At 39.3% G+C, this 13,055-nt stretch overlaps 1 pseudogene; it reads right to left on the bottom strand.

Moving 5' to 3' along the window:
- Nucleotides 1–10,535: 10,535 nt before the first annotated feature.
- On the bottom strand, nucleotides 10,536–10,811 carry LOC143657256 (short transmembrane mitochondrial protein 1 pseudogene; annotated as a pseudogene).
- Between the last annotated feature and the right edge of the window lie 2,244 nt (nucleotides 10,812–13,055).

Here is a 13,055-nt window from a genome sequence, read left to right as displayed (position 1 = left end):
TTTACTCATTCAGTTTTTTACAATTCAGTTTTTTCTACATTTCTAGAAGCCCTTTTCTGTGCCCATTATTGTTCTCGGGGTGCCGGAGATGAAGCTGTTAGCAAGACAAAGTCCTGGCCCTCATGGAGCCTACACATTGGGGGAGGGAGTCGGAGGCAATAGGGACCCCCAAGCAGGTACCTAAGAAGTAGGGAGTGGCGGATACCAGAAAAAAAATCTGTTAGAGACACATAACGATAGTTTAAGATGGTGGTTGTTTTAAGTGTGATCAGGGAACTGCCTAATCAGAATCACCTGGAATGATTAGTAAACTCTTGGGCCCCAGTTGGTTCTTCCAGAATCCTAGCCTGTTAGCCTAGGAACCTGCATTTTTAACCAACCTCCCCTATCCCACTCTCCTGGTGAATCGTATGCATACCAGCGTTTAAGAACCATTGCATTAGGGAGTTACTAAATATCCAAAGGGTGTTAGAAAACAGTTTTAACAATCAGAAAACATTTTCAAGAGTGGGTTGCATTTGCCTCAAAATTCAGCATACCCAAACTGAAACTTTTTCTCCAGCGTTTTCTAAAAAAAGTGTTAACCAACAACTACCCAGGTGCATAAGCCAGAAATCTGGGAATGATCTGTTAGTTCATCCTCTCTCCCTTAAATTCCCACATCCAATTAGTTCTTGAAAATATTCGATTACTGTAATTTCATACCTGGATTCGGACCACACTGATCTCTAAGGTACTGCAGTGGACTCTCCCTGCCTCTGGAATTCCCCTCTCCAATCCATTCTCTACACTACAACTTGAAAGATCTTTCAAAAAAGTAAGTTGTGATTTTCCTTGCTTACAATATTTATTGAGATCCCATTGTGCTTAAAGTCTAAATTCTTTAAGGTAGCTTTGGGGCCTTTTGTGACCTCACCTCTGCTCCCATCTCTCACCTCATCTGTTCCTCCCTGGGGTACACCCAAACTGGAATGCTCCCAGGTGTTCCAGGACCGTCTCCCACCTTACAACTTCTGCACAGACTGCTCCCTCTACCTGGAACTTTTTCCACCTCTCTCTTCTCCCTCTATTCATCTGCTTAAACCTTCACCTGAATAATTCCTACTCCTCCTTCAGGTTTCAGCTTTAACACCACTTCGTCCAGGAAGCCTTCTCTGATCTCCCATGACTGAGTACTTTGACCCTTCCATCATCAAACCCATTACTTAACATTAACATTTATTGAGCTCTCACAATGTGGCAGGCCCTGTCCCAAATGCTTTATATACATTATTTCCTTTCTGATTTAATCCTCAAGCAGAGTCCATGAAGTAGTTACTACTATTACTACTACTACTACCACTACTACTACTACTACTACTACTATTTTTATTCCCATTTTGCAGAGATGGGAATATGAGGCAAAATGAGGACAAGTTGAGGTTTCTTGCCCAAACCCAGATAGTAAGAGATGGAGCTAGATGGGAAAGCCATGAGCCTGATCACAGCTTCATGCTGTTAACCATTACCAAGGTTTTTCGGACTGCAAGCTGAAGTCTATTGATGAAGCACAAAATTACCTTTGTGGGTCACAACCAACATTTCATAGAAAAAAAAAAAGAAAATATCTGAATGCATCAAACTTAGAAGGCTATTATTTTGTGAAATCTTTATTTCAGATATATACATATATGTACATAGGTCTATATGTCTCTACTACATCATGATGAAAAATGCTTTTTTTTTTTTATTACAGTCACAACAGGTTTAAAAGCACAGCATTACTCTTTCTCCATAGCACTTCTCCGTGAAGCTCCAGGAGGGCAGGACTTATGTCTTGTTCATGGTTGTATACCCAGCATTTAGTGGAATGCCAGACTCATAATAGATGTTCAATAAAAGTGTAATGAAAGAAACACCCCTGTGTCAGCCCTCCTCAGAAATGCTAATTACTTACAAGACAAATGAGCCTGTGAACCTCATTGTTCCATCCAATAGGCTGTTTAGTCTGGAGGACCTAAAATTCTAGAATCATTCTCAGAGAGAAAAAAAGAGAGAGAGAAAAATCCACTGGAAAAGATTTAAAAAGAACTAGGATTCTAACAAAGTTCCAGCAGTAATCTTGACAAGGAAGTTAGAACCATAGACAGCATGATGTAGGAAGAAAACTCCCAACATGCAAAAAAGAAGGGATGATTTAATCCTGAAGTCAGAGCAAGGCAAAAAGGAAGCCTAGACCACTGAGAAATGGCTTGGGGCTCAGCAGCCTGGGCAATGAAGGATATCCTCAGCTTGGATGTCACTTAATTGACTACGTATAAAAAAATACAAGATGTATTTGAGAACCAAATGAGTAGTGATATAGATAGCTAACTGTATAGACAGGTAGCAAAAGCTCCAGGCAATCAGAATTGAAGTAATGTGGAAGTTTCACAAAGAGAAATACTATGTTTTGACCTTGAAGGGTGGGCAAGATTCTTATGCAGTACGTAATCAGTTGGTGCAGTGGGTGTCAGTTTGAGCATCCAGTTTTCAGGCCTGTCTGAGATGGTTTGGTCACTAGTAGGACTGACCTTTAAGCGACAGTGGGCAGGAATTGACTTGCAGAAGGGTTTTTGCTGTAGAAGGTAGTGTTTTATTCTTGAGCTGTCTCAAGAACGTAGAATTGAAGAGACATACTGAGGAAGGATCTAAGGAAACTATTCTCAAAGGGACTCTTTCGAGTGATAAACTGTGTTAAGCCCCAGAGATCAGAAACCTCCCCAGCTACCTGGAATAGGCACAGCCCCAGCCCATTAAGGATTAATGGGAGCCTGGCACTATTTGGGCAATTTCAAGGGAGTTTTACATCTTTGGGAACATCAAAGATGGCCCAGGGCAGGGTTCACATTGCCACAAAGAGTACTGGCCCCAGCTGCCTGCCACCCCTCTCAGGCTTTCCGAGGCTACAAGCCTCTGCTGAAGAGGCATGATGCACCATGACATGTACTCTAGGGTCAGACTGCCTGCTTCAAAGCCTGGCTGTGCCACTTGCTAGCTCTGTGCGTTGGCAAGTTGCTTAACCCTCTGTTTCTTCACCCATGAAGGTTAAAAGGGATAATACTCATTAAGGGCTCAGAACCATGCCTGGCACCCAGGAAGCACACTAAGCACTGAGTATTATTAGTTATTTACAGTTACCATTAATCATGTAAATGGCTTGGTAGGAAATACAGGTATGCTTGATGGTGACTGCAGTGATCATGATAATGATGTTCCTGAGCACATATAAATACTTCTGGAGACTCCCCCCAAAAGTTGGTGAGAGTATACAGGGGATGCCCAGACAAGGTACTTGTGTAAGGGAGCAGTGTGTGGCAAGGTTAGAAATGTCAAGGTGAATTTTGTTATGCCCGAGTGTAATTGGGAGTGATGGAAAAGACTATTGTTACTTTAAAAAAATAGTTAATATTAAAGTAACAAATTGTAAAACATTTTTCTTTAAGCCTTTGAGTTTAACCCACTGATCTTATTTATTTATAAATCTAGGAAATTTTAACAATAATTTTTAAGGGGCTCTCCGCTCCTGAAACTTAAGCTCTGCTGATGGTCTTTTTTTTTTTTTTTAATATTTTAAATGATAAAACTTAACATACAAATGTTCTTTAGCATACAAACATTTCCACACTTGGTGTACAATTAGTGGGTCACAATATAATCACACACAGAGTAGTGTATTCATCATCATGATCATTTTTTAGAATATTTGCAATGTTCCAGCAAAAGCGATAAAAAGGAAAAAAGAAAAAACTCTTAGATACCAAATCTCTTACCCCTTCCTTTCTTTGACTACTAGCATTTCCATCTACCCAATTTATTTTAACCTTTGTCCCATCTATTATTTATTTTTTATCTATATTTTTTACTCATCTGTCCATATCCTAGATAAAAAGAGCATTGACACAAGGTTTTAACAATTACATAGTAACACTGTAAAAGCTGTATCATTATACTAATTATCTTCAAGAAACAAAGCTACTAGAACACAGCTCTACAGTTTCAGGTACTTCCCTCTAGCCACTCCAATACACCATAAACTGAAAAAGGGGTATCTATATAATGTGTAAGAATAACCTCCAGGATAATCTCTTGACTGAAATCTCTCAGCCACTGACACTTTAATTTTTCTCATTTCCCTCTTTCCCCTTTTGGTCAAGAAAGTTTTCTCAACCCCTTGATGCTGGGTCCCGGCTCATCCCAGGATTTCTGTCCCATGGTGCCAGGAATATTTACACCCCTGGGAGTCATGTCCCATGTATTGGGGGAGGGCAGTGAGTTCACTTGCCACATCAGCTTAGAGAGAGAAGCCACATCTGAGCAACAAAAGACATTCTCTGGAGGTGACTCTTAGGCCTAATTTTAAGTAACCTTAGCCTATCCTTTGCAGGAATAAATTTCATAGGGGCAAACCCCAAGATTGAGGGCTTGGGCTATTGATTTGGTTGTCCCCACTGCTTGCTAGAATATCAGAAACTCTCCATATGGGGAAATTGAATATTTCCCTCTTTCTCTCCATCCCCCAAGGGGACTTTGCAAATATTTCTTTATTCACTGCCCAAATCACTCTAGGATTAATTGGGGCATCACACTAACCTGGACAAACCAACAAAATCTCACGCCCTATTCAAGATTCCGTATATTTCTTGTGTTCAACTAAACTGATCTTACAAGTTAAATTAGGAAATACACTACCCAAACTATAAATTGTACACCAAATAAACATCTCTCCCTTTTGTCTCACACAGAAGTTGAAGTTTTAAATTATGGACCATATCATCCTTTACACAGTCTTCTGATATACCTTAGTTAGTCCTATCCAAATCGGCTTCCTTCATACCTCTACTTGATGTCTGATCACTTTTTTAACTTTTTAAACAGTTTCTGTATGGGGTACTGCTGACTTTCATAGCTTCAGAGCTCTAATTCTGAGTCTCAGGTGTCACATAAATACCCAAAGTTTCTGGGAAAGACCATGTTTTATACAAACAACTCACTATCTCAGAATTTAGAATTAGCAGACCTCCTAAATATATGTCACTGCTGTAAGAGCTTACAATCTAGGACCCTTTACTATAGGCCCCAACCTGATAACCCATGTTTTCAACTATAGTTCACCAAAATTTTAAATCATAGTTAGTCCATCTGTTTGAGACATGATAATATTCTTTTTGTTTCTGACATTTCATTTAACATACAGCTCTTAAGATTCATTCATCTAGCTACATGCATACAACTTCTTTCCTTCTTGAGGCTGCCCAGTAGTCCTTTGTATATGTACACCATAGTTTCCCCTTCCATTCCTCAATCATTATACCCTTAGGCCACCTCCATTCATTCTGGATTGCAAACACTGCGGCCAGAAACACTAGTGTGCAACTGTCCATTCGTGTCCCCACCCTCAGTTCCTCCAGGTATATACGGAGCAACCGGGTTTCAGGATCATATGGCAGACCCACCCCTATCCTGCTGTGGAACCACAACACTGCCCTCCAAGGGAAATGGTCTTTTATATGTTTCCTGCTCAAAGCCGTTTTTTGAGTGTCTGTTCTATAAGTGAGACTGCATGCTACAATCTGGAGCTCGTGTCATATGGACACCACAAATTCAATAGGTTAAAATCTGAGCACGTTATCTTCAATAAAGTTGCTCCTCTTCCTGTAGTCCCTATTTCAGTTAATAGTGCTTATTTATTATAACTGCTTAGAATCTTTGGTATATGACATCTTAGTTTGTTTCAATAAATATAGATGTTTACTGAGCATATGCTATGCACCAAACATCTAGCTACTGAGAATATGGTGGGAAACATGGGCCCTGTCCTCCTTGAGGAGGGTGATTAATGCCCTCCCAACTCAATTGGAGCACATTAAACTCGCTTAATCAAACTGCTTCATTTACAACTCTGTCGTTAACTTTTAATAATATTTAAAAATTTAATATATTCACTGTACTTTTGAAGTAATGTACTTAAATACCTGATCTAGCAAACAAAGCCTCTTCATATAAAGAATAAAAATAACAATAACTTATTAAGCACTCACCAAAAGCCAGGCACTACTTCAAGCTCTTGTATGAATTCATTAATTCCTTGCAACAATCATACGAGATTTCATTTTACAGACGAAGAAACTGAAGCACAGGAAGTTTGTTACTTGCTTTTAGTCAAAACCTAGGAAATGGCTATTAATCTAATAGTACTCATTAATCTACTGCATTAAACTTATACACACACACACACACATAGTGAAGATCAGATTCTCTTTCATTACTGTTTACAAACTAGTAAAATTCTCTAAAACAAATCTGAAATCAATGACTCAATTATGTATTTTACATTGGAATCCAAGGGTAAATTGTCTTATTTGATTCTCTTATATGATAAATTTTAAAAATTTTACAAGGATCTTAAACACCAAATATTACTAAGCTTAACATAAAAGCACAAGTACTACGGTTTTGATTTATTTCATCATTCTCATATTTAATTCCAAGGTTTCCAAGACGTTTACCCAGTAAGAGTAAGGATTTACCTGTATAGCGTAATATAATACCTGGATTCTTCCCGGAATATATTAAGCAGATAATCAAAAAGTATTGGTAAAGTCCTTTGAGGGATAGGAGAAAAAATATGGAACTATTAAGCTTAACCACTGGGAAACCCCTGATACTGTGGCATACATTAGGGACACCCAAGTCAATAGGCCAAGCCCTTGATCTTGAGGCTTACTCTTGTGAAGCTTATGTATATAGTGGAAAAACTTAGCCTATCTACAGCTATGCCTAAGAATTACTTCTGGAGGACCTCTTCTGTTGCTCAGTTGTGGCCTCACTTTCTCTAAGCCCAACTCTGCAAGTGAAATCATTGCCCTCCCCACTACATGAGACATGACATCCATAGGTGAAGGTCTCCATGGCGGCGTGGGCGATGACTCCCAGGGATGAGTCTGGCACTGTGGGATCAACAATGCCATCCTGACCAAAAGGGGAAAAAGAAGTATCACTAATAAAGTATCACTGGCAGAGAGAGTTCAAATAGAGTCCAGAGGCTACTCTGGAGGTCACTCTTAACGCAAGCTTTAGTTAGACACTGCTACCTATCATAACTTGCCAAAGCCCAACCAAAATCATTCCAGCCAATCCTAAAGAACACCCAGGGCAATATGTAAGATTCTACAAAGGTCCATGCACTAGGGTAACTTTCCAGAATCTTACAACCCTCAGATGGGTCCCTGGACTGGATAAGTCCTGAAACCTAGAAGGCCCAGTTTCTCCAGAATATCAGCTAGTTCCACCTCCCTACTCCACATTATTGACAGCCCCTAAACATGAAAATTTTAGAATGGCCATAGCCCAAATATCCCTAACATGTGGGACAGAAAGATCAAAGGTAATAATGGAGTTACACAGAGAAGGTAGGATTTAACAAATGAATATGATTGCTGAATCATTAAATTGATATTTCTTTTAGTCTCCAGTATCTTACGGCAGCTAAAAGTAAAAACCTAAAATTGCAGAATTGTAACCTATGCCAAACTCTGAGATCTGTTCTACAGCTAATTGTGCTGTGCTTTGAAATTTATTGCTTTTTGGTATATATAGTATTTTTCACAAAAAGGAAAAAAAAATGTCGATTGTGATGATGAAAAATATTTATTCCTTCTAGCCACCTATGTTCTGTAGTAGCTAGAAGGAAAAATCTGAGATGATGGTATAGTATCCCATGACAAACTCTGGGATCTGTCCTGTAAATACTTGTTGAAGAGTGCTTTGAAAATTACTGCTTTTGTCTTTCTTTGCTTTGTATATATGTTATATTGTACAATTTAAAAAATTAAAAAAAAAAAAAAGAGTAAGGATTCACTGTTCAAGCAAATTAAGTTTACTACCTCAAGCAGATTGGGCTTACCTTTCCAGGAGAACAGGTATTCTCACTCAGGAGCCTGAAGTTGCCTTTTGGATGAAGATTTTTGGCCAAGGTGCACAAAGGTATTCTCCTACCCCTGTGAACACATCAAGCTCCTTTTATATAGATGCTGTCCACAGGTTTCTCCCAGATCACACCCTGCAGATTAGATTTCAGTGATGCCTTACCTGGGTCTTTCTGGACTCACTGATGGGGTTATGAGGTAGATAAAATTCCGGTAATTTCCACCCAGGTTCCCTCCCCTTTTGATTAGTCCAACTGATCTCTTTACTGGATGATTAAATCTGGCATTTTCTTGTACTTGCCTTTTCTGTCACAATCTTACGGTCATTCTAATGACAAAAAAGGGAAATTGAGTCAGGCTGCAGAGGGTCTTAATGACCTTCTTAGGAAATAGTTCATAATTCAGTAAGCAACAGTTTTTTTGTGTGTTTTGTTTTAACAGTTTTAAACAAAACACTAACAAGATCAGAATAGTGCAGATTCACCTGGAGTCCAAACATGAGTTGACTCACTGGCCCCTAGAGGGCACTGAAGTTCCCTCCCTCTCCAATCCCCTTTATTCCTTCCAAGATGGAGACAGGATGTTGAGGAAGAAATCTCACCACACATCCTCACAGGGGAAGAAAACTTTTGCTGAAATTGGAGAATATGGATTAAGCCACATTTTCTAGGATAGAAACTTTGAAATGTAGAGGTTCCAGTACAAGTGAATGCAGTTCTCTCTCCTTTCTTTCAGCGCATCCTGCCTTGCTCTACACAGAGGCATCCCAGCCAGGGTCCTCTTTCCCTCTCCCACAGGTGGCCAGCCCTAGGGCTACACCCACTTATAAGACCTGGGGCAGCCCAGCCTTGGGACAAAAAGGATGTGGATTTGTCTTTTCTCTCCAGTTTTTCTGGTGAGTGTGGTTCTTTGTCCCAATAGAAAGTAAAGTTTCAAGACTCAGGTTTTGGCATTGACTGGTGGGGGGGCGGGGTGTAATGGGGGAGAACAGACAGAAACACCAGAGTCTAGCCTATCTTTTCTCATTTCTGCATTGAGTGTTTGGACCAAATACCCAGCTAATAAAGTATTTCCCTGAACATGTATTTCTCTGAAAGACCTCGTGGGGAGGAGATAGTTAGCCAGGGCAGGATTCAGGCATTCCCAGATCCCCAGCTAAATGTCCCTCCCCATGCCATCTTAATATCAGTCTCTGAAAGATACGCTGAACTCCCTACAGACCCAAATTAGGCTGCAGATAGCTAAAAGAATGGAAAGGAAAAGACCAAGAAAGAAGATTTTTAAAAAGGAAAATTCAACACTGCTTGGTAACTGATGACTTACTGGGGGATGAGGAGGAGTAGGGTAGAGGTAATTTTAAGGTTTTGTGAAGTAAATACCTTAGAGGTGGTAATTCGCTGATAGAGGTCTAAAGGGACATTTAGTTGGAAAGAGGATGAATTTGGCTTTAGACATTGAATGATGGTGTGGCAACAGGGAACCCATGTGTTTGGGGAAGAGTACTCTGGGCATAATTAGCAAAATGGATTGGAGGCGGGGCAGGCTGAGACAGGCAGTCAGACCGAAGTGCAAACTGTTGTGATGTTGTGAAATAGAAAGAAGGGAGAGATCTGAGAAACAATGGGGAAGAAGTCTGATCAGGGATTGGAGACTACTTAGATTGTGAATGACCTAGTGATTGAGTTTTCCAAAACAGTTGCTCTTTGTGTTTTGTTTTGTCTATGGTAAATTTATTTTTTATTATGGCAAAATTCACATAACATAAAATTCATCATTTAAAAAAATTTTTATTAACAAAACTAATCAATATACAATATGAACATTCTTTTTTTCATCACATAGTTGTATATTCATCATCATGATCATTTCTTAGAACATTTGTATCAATTCAGAAAAGAAAATAAAAAGAAAACAAAAAACATTCATACATATCATGCCCCTTGCCCCTCTCATTGATCACTAGCATTTCAATCTACTAAATTTATTTTAACATTTGTTCCCCCTATTATTTATTTATTTTTAATCCATATGTTTTACTCATCTATCCATAAGGTAGATAAAAGAAGCATCAGACACAAGGTTTTCACAAATACACAGTCACATTGTGAAAGCAAATTCATCATTTTAAAGTGGACAGTTCAGTGGCATATAGTACATCCACAATGTTGTGCAGCCATCACCACTATCCAGTTCGAGAACTTTTTTTCTTTAAGTCATGTGTTCTAATCTAGCACCACAATTCCAGTCTCAGAATCCCCCAAACAGCTGGAAGAAAGATGGGAAGAGGTGAAGATTTTGGGAAACTAATGGCAGTTCTTACTTTGTGGCACCATTTTTGCCCTAAGACAATTCAGGATCTAGCAAAGAAGGAAGTCTGTGAGGCTGGGGATTAAAACAAAAGCTTTTTTTTTTTCTCTAAATAACATGGGCAGGCAGGGGGAATCAAACCCAAGTCTCCGGCAAGAACTCTGCCTGCTTAGCCACTGTGGCCTGCCCAAAACAAAGGTGGTTTTTCTTTTGGTTCAGAAGATAAAGGAGGACCCCAAGAATGGTAGAATCAGTGGGCCCAGAAGGAAGCTGGAGTCAGCCTCAGGAACCAGGGGGTTTCTTATTGGCATCCAAATCTGCTTTAATATCTTTTAGTTTTTTCATCAGATTGTATGTCATAGTTTTGAACCAGATATATTCCAACGATGTCGCCCAAAGTAAATCCAAGTAGGAACTGGAGCATGATGTTGGTGGTGAGTATAAAAGGGTGCGAAGGATGGCTGCAGCGCCATTGGCCTGTCAGAGCCTGGGCTTTCCAGGCATGACGGGTGGAACCTGTGGTTCCAGAACATTTTCATGATTTTAAACGGAAACCACGTACCCATTAAGCAGTCAATCCCCCTTCCCTGCCTACCCCCAGCCCCCGGCAACCACTAATTTATTTTCTGTCTGACTGGATTTGCCTATTCAGGATATTTTGAATAAAATAAATCATACAGTATGTGATCTTCTGTGTCAGGCTTCTTTCACTTAGCATAATGTTTGCAAGGTTCATCCCTGTCTCAGTACTTCATAACTTTTCATTGTCAAATAATAGTCCATTGTATGGATACACCACTTTCTGTTTGTTCATTCATCTGTTGATGAACATTTTGGTTGTTTTCGCCTTTTGGTTATTGTGAATAGTACTGATGTGAACATCCTTGTACAAGTTTTTTCAATTCCTTGGGGTATATATAGTTAAGAGTGGAATTGTTGGATTATATGATAATTCTTTATTTAACCTAGTGAGGAACCTCTAAACTGTTTTCCACAGTGGCTGCTTCATTTTACATTCCTACTATCCATGTATGAGGGTTCCACTTTCTCTACATCCTCACTAACACTTGTTGAGCTAATGAGTAAACCTAGAGGTGACTGTCACAAGGTATTGTTGAATAAATGAAGTGAGTGAATGATCTAATTAAAAAGAACAACTGAAAGTTAACTCAAAATGGATCAACGACCTAAATGTAAGATAGAAAACCACATCTGTCTTTCTAATTCTAGCTGTCCTAGTGGGTGTGAAGTGGTATCTCCTTGTTTTGATTTGTATTTCCCTGATGACTAATAATGTAGAGCATCTTTTTGTGTGTTTTTTGGCTATTAATATATCTTCTTTGGATAAATGTCTATTCAAGTCCTTGCCCATTTTTTATATTGGGTTGTTTCTCTTTTTGCTGTTGAGTTGTGAGAGTTCCTTATATATTTTGGATACTAGTCCCATATCAGATATATGATTTGCAAATATTGTCTCCTATTCTCTGGGTTGTCTTTTCACTTTTTAAATAGAGTCCTCCGAAGCACAAAAGTTTTTAATATTGATGAAATCCAATTTATCTATATATTCTTTTGTTACTTTTGCTTTTGGTGTCATATCTAAGAATCCAAGGTCATGAAGATTTAATCCAGTTTTTTTCCTAAGAGTTTTGTGGTTTTCTATCTTATATTTAGGTCTTTGATCCATTTTAAGTTAGCTTTCAGTTCTTTTTAATTAGATCATTCATTCATTTCATTTATTTATTCAACAATACCTCATGACAGTCACCTCTGGGTCTTACCAGCTCTACAGATTCTTTTTCCTCTGGAAATTGCCCCCATTCATAAGAACGACCCTCAGAAGTCATGTCTGTACTTCAGTACCTGCTCCCACCCCATTGCTGAGTGATCCTGGGTGGTCACCCGGCCAACCCGTGCCAAATGTATTTTCTGTCCCAGGAATTTAGAATGTTTGGCTAAGAGACATAGAAGCTGAAAGCATGCTGAAGCTGAATCATATTAATGATGGTGCTATAGAGAAAAGGTCCATGAATACCAGTGTGTCCCCAAGGTTGCGATGTTCCTATGATTGGTCCACAGATGATTGGTCCAGGAGGAGACAGAAACCTGGCTTTCACAGAGATTATGAAATTGAAATTGAGATGTCTCTCATTGTCTCTTCACTTTGGCTACAATTTATGTAACCTTGGGAACTGTAGGCTGAGGCTATTTTCCACCAAGTGAACAGGGAAACAGAAAGTCCATCATAGGAGAGAAGAATGAGGCAGGCACACACAGAGCAGGAGGTATGAGAGAAAGGATTTCCTGTGGTCCTCATAGAGCACTAGTCCCTGGTTCTCTTCCTGAACCTACAAGATCCTTGCCCTTGGATTTCATAAGTTCCTAAATACACGTCTAATTAATTGTCTTTTTTGCTTAAAGTACTTTTGAGTAAGGTTTCTGATGGGCACACACTAATGAACCTAAAGAGTTCTAATGAATACACATCTGCTGTGTGTGAGGTTCTAGGCTAGGCACTGAGGGATCCAGTATGGATTAGGCATGGTTTTGCACTCAAGGAATTTGGAGCAGTGTGGAGGAGACATGATAACGTAACATAGAAAATACTCACATGAACAATCACAAGGCCTCGTCAAAGATCATCATGAGACTCTTGAGTTTGACTTAAATGTATGGAGTATGAAGGAGGAGGGGCAGTAAGAAAAAAGAAGGGAACTTGGGGAAATCAGATTTTGCAAACAGTGACAACTGTTAAACTGGGAAATGACATAATCAGAGCAGTGCTTAAAAAAGATGAACCAC

Source organism: Tamandua tetradactyla, chromosome 1 (assembly GCF_023851605.1).
Source record: "Tamandua tetradactyla isolate mTamTet1 chromosome 1, mTamTet1.pri, whole genome shotgun sequence".
Lineage (NCBI taxonomy): Eukaryota > Metazoa > Chordata > Mammalia > Pilosa > Myrmecophagidae > Tamandua > Tamandua tetradactyla.
This window is presented reverse-complemented; position numbering and strand designations above follow the sequence as displayed.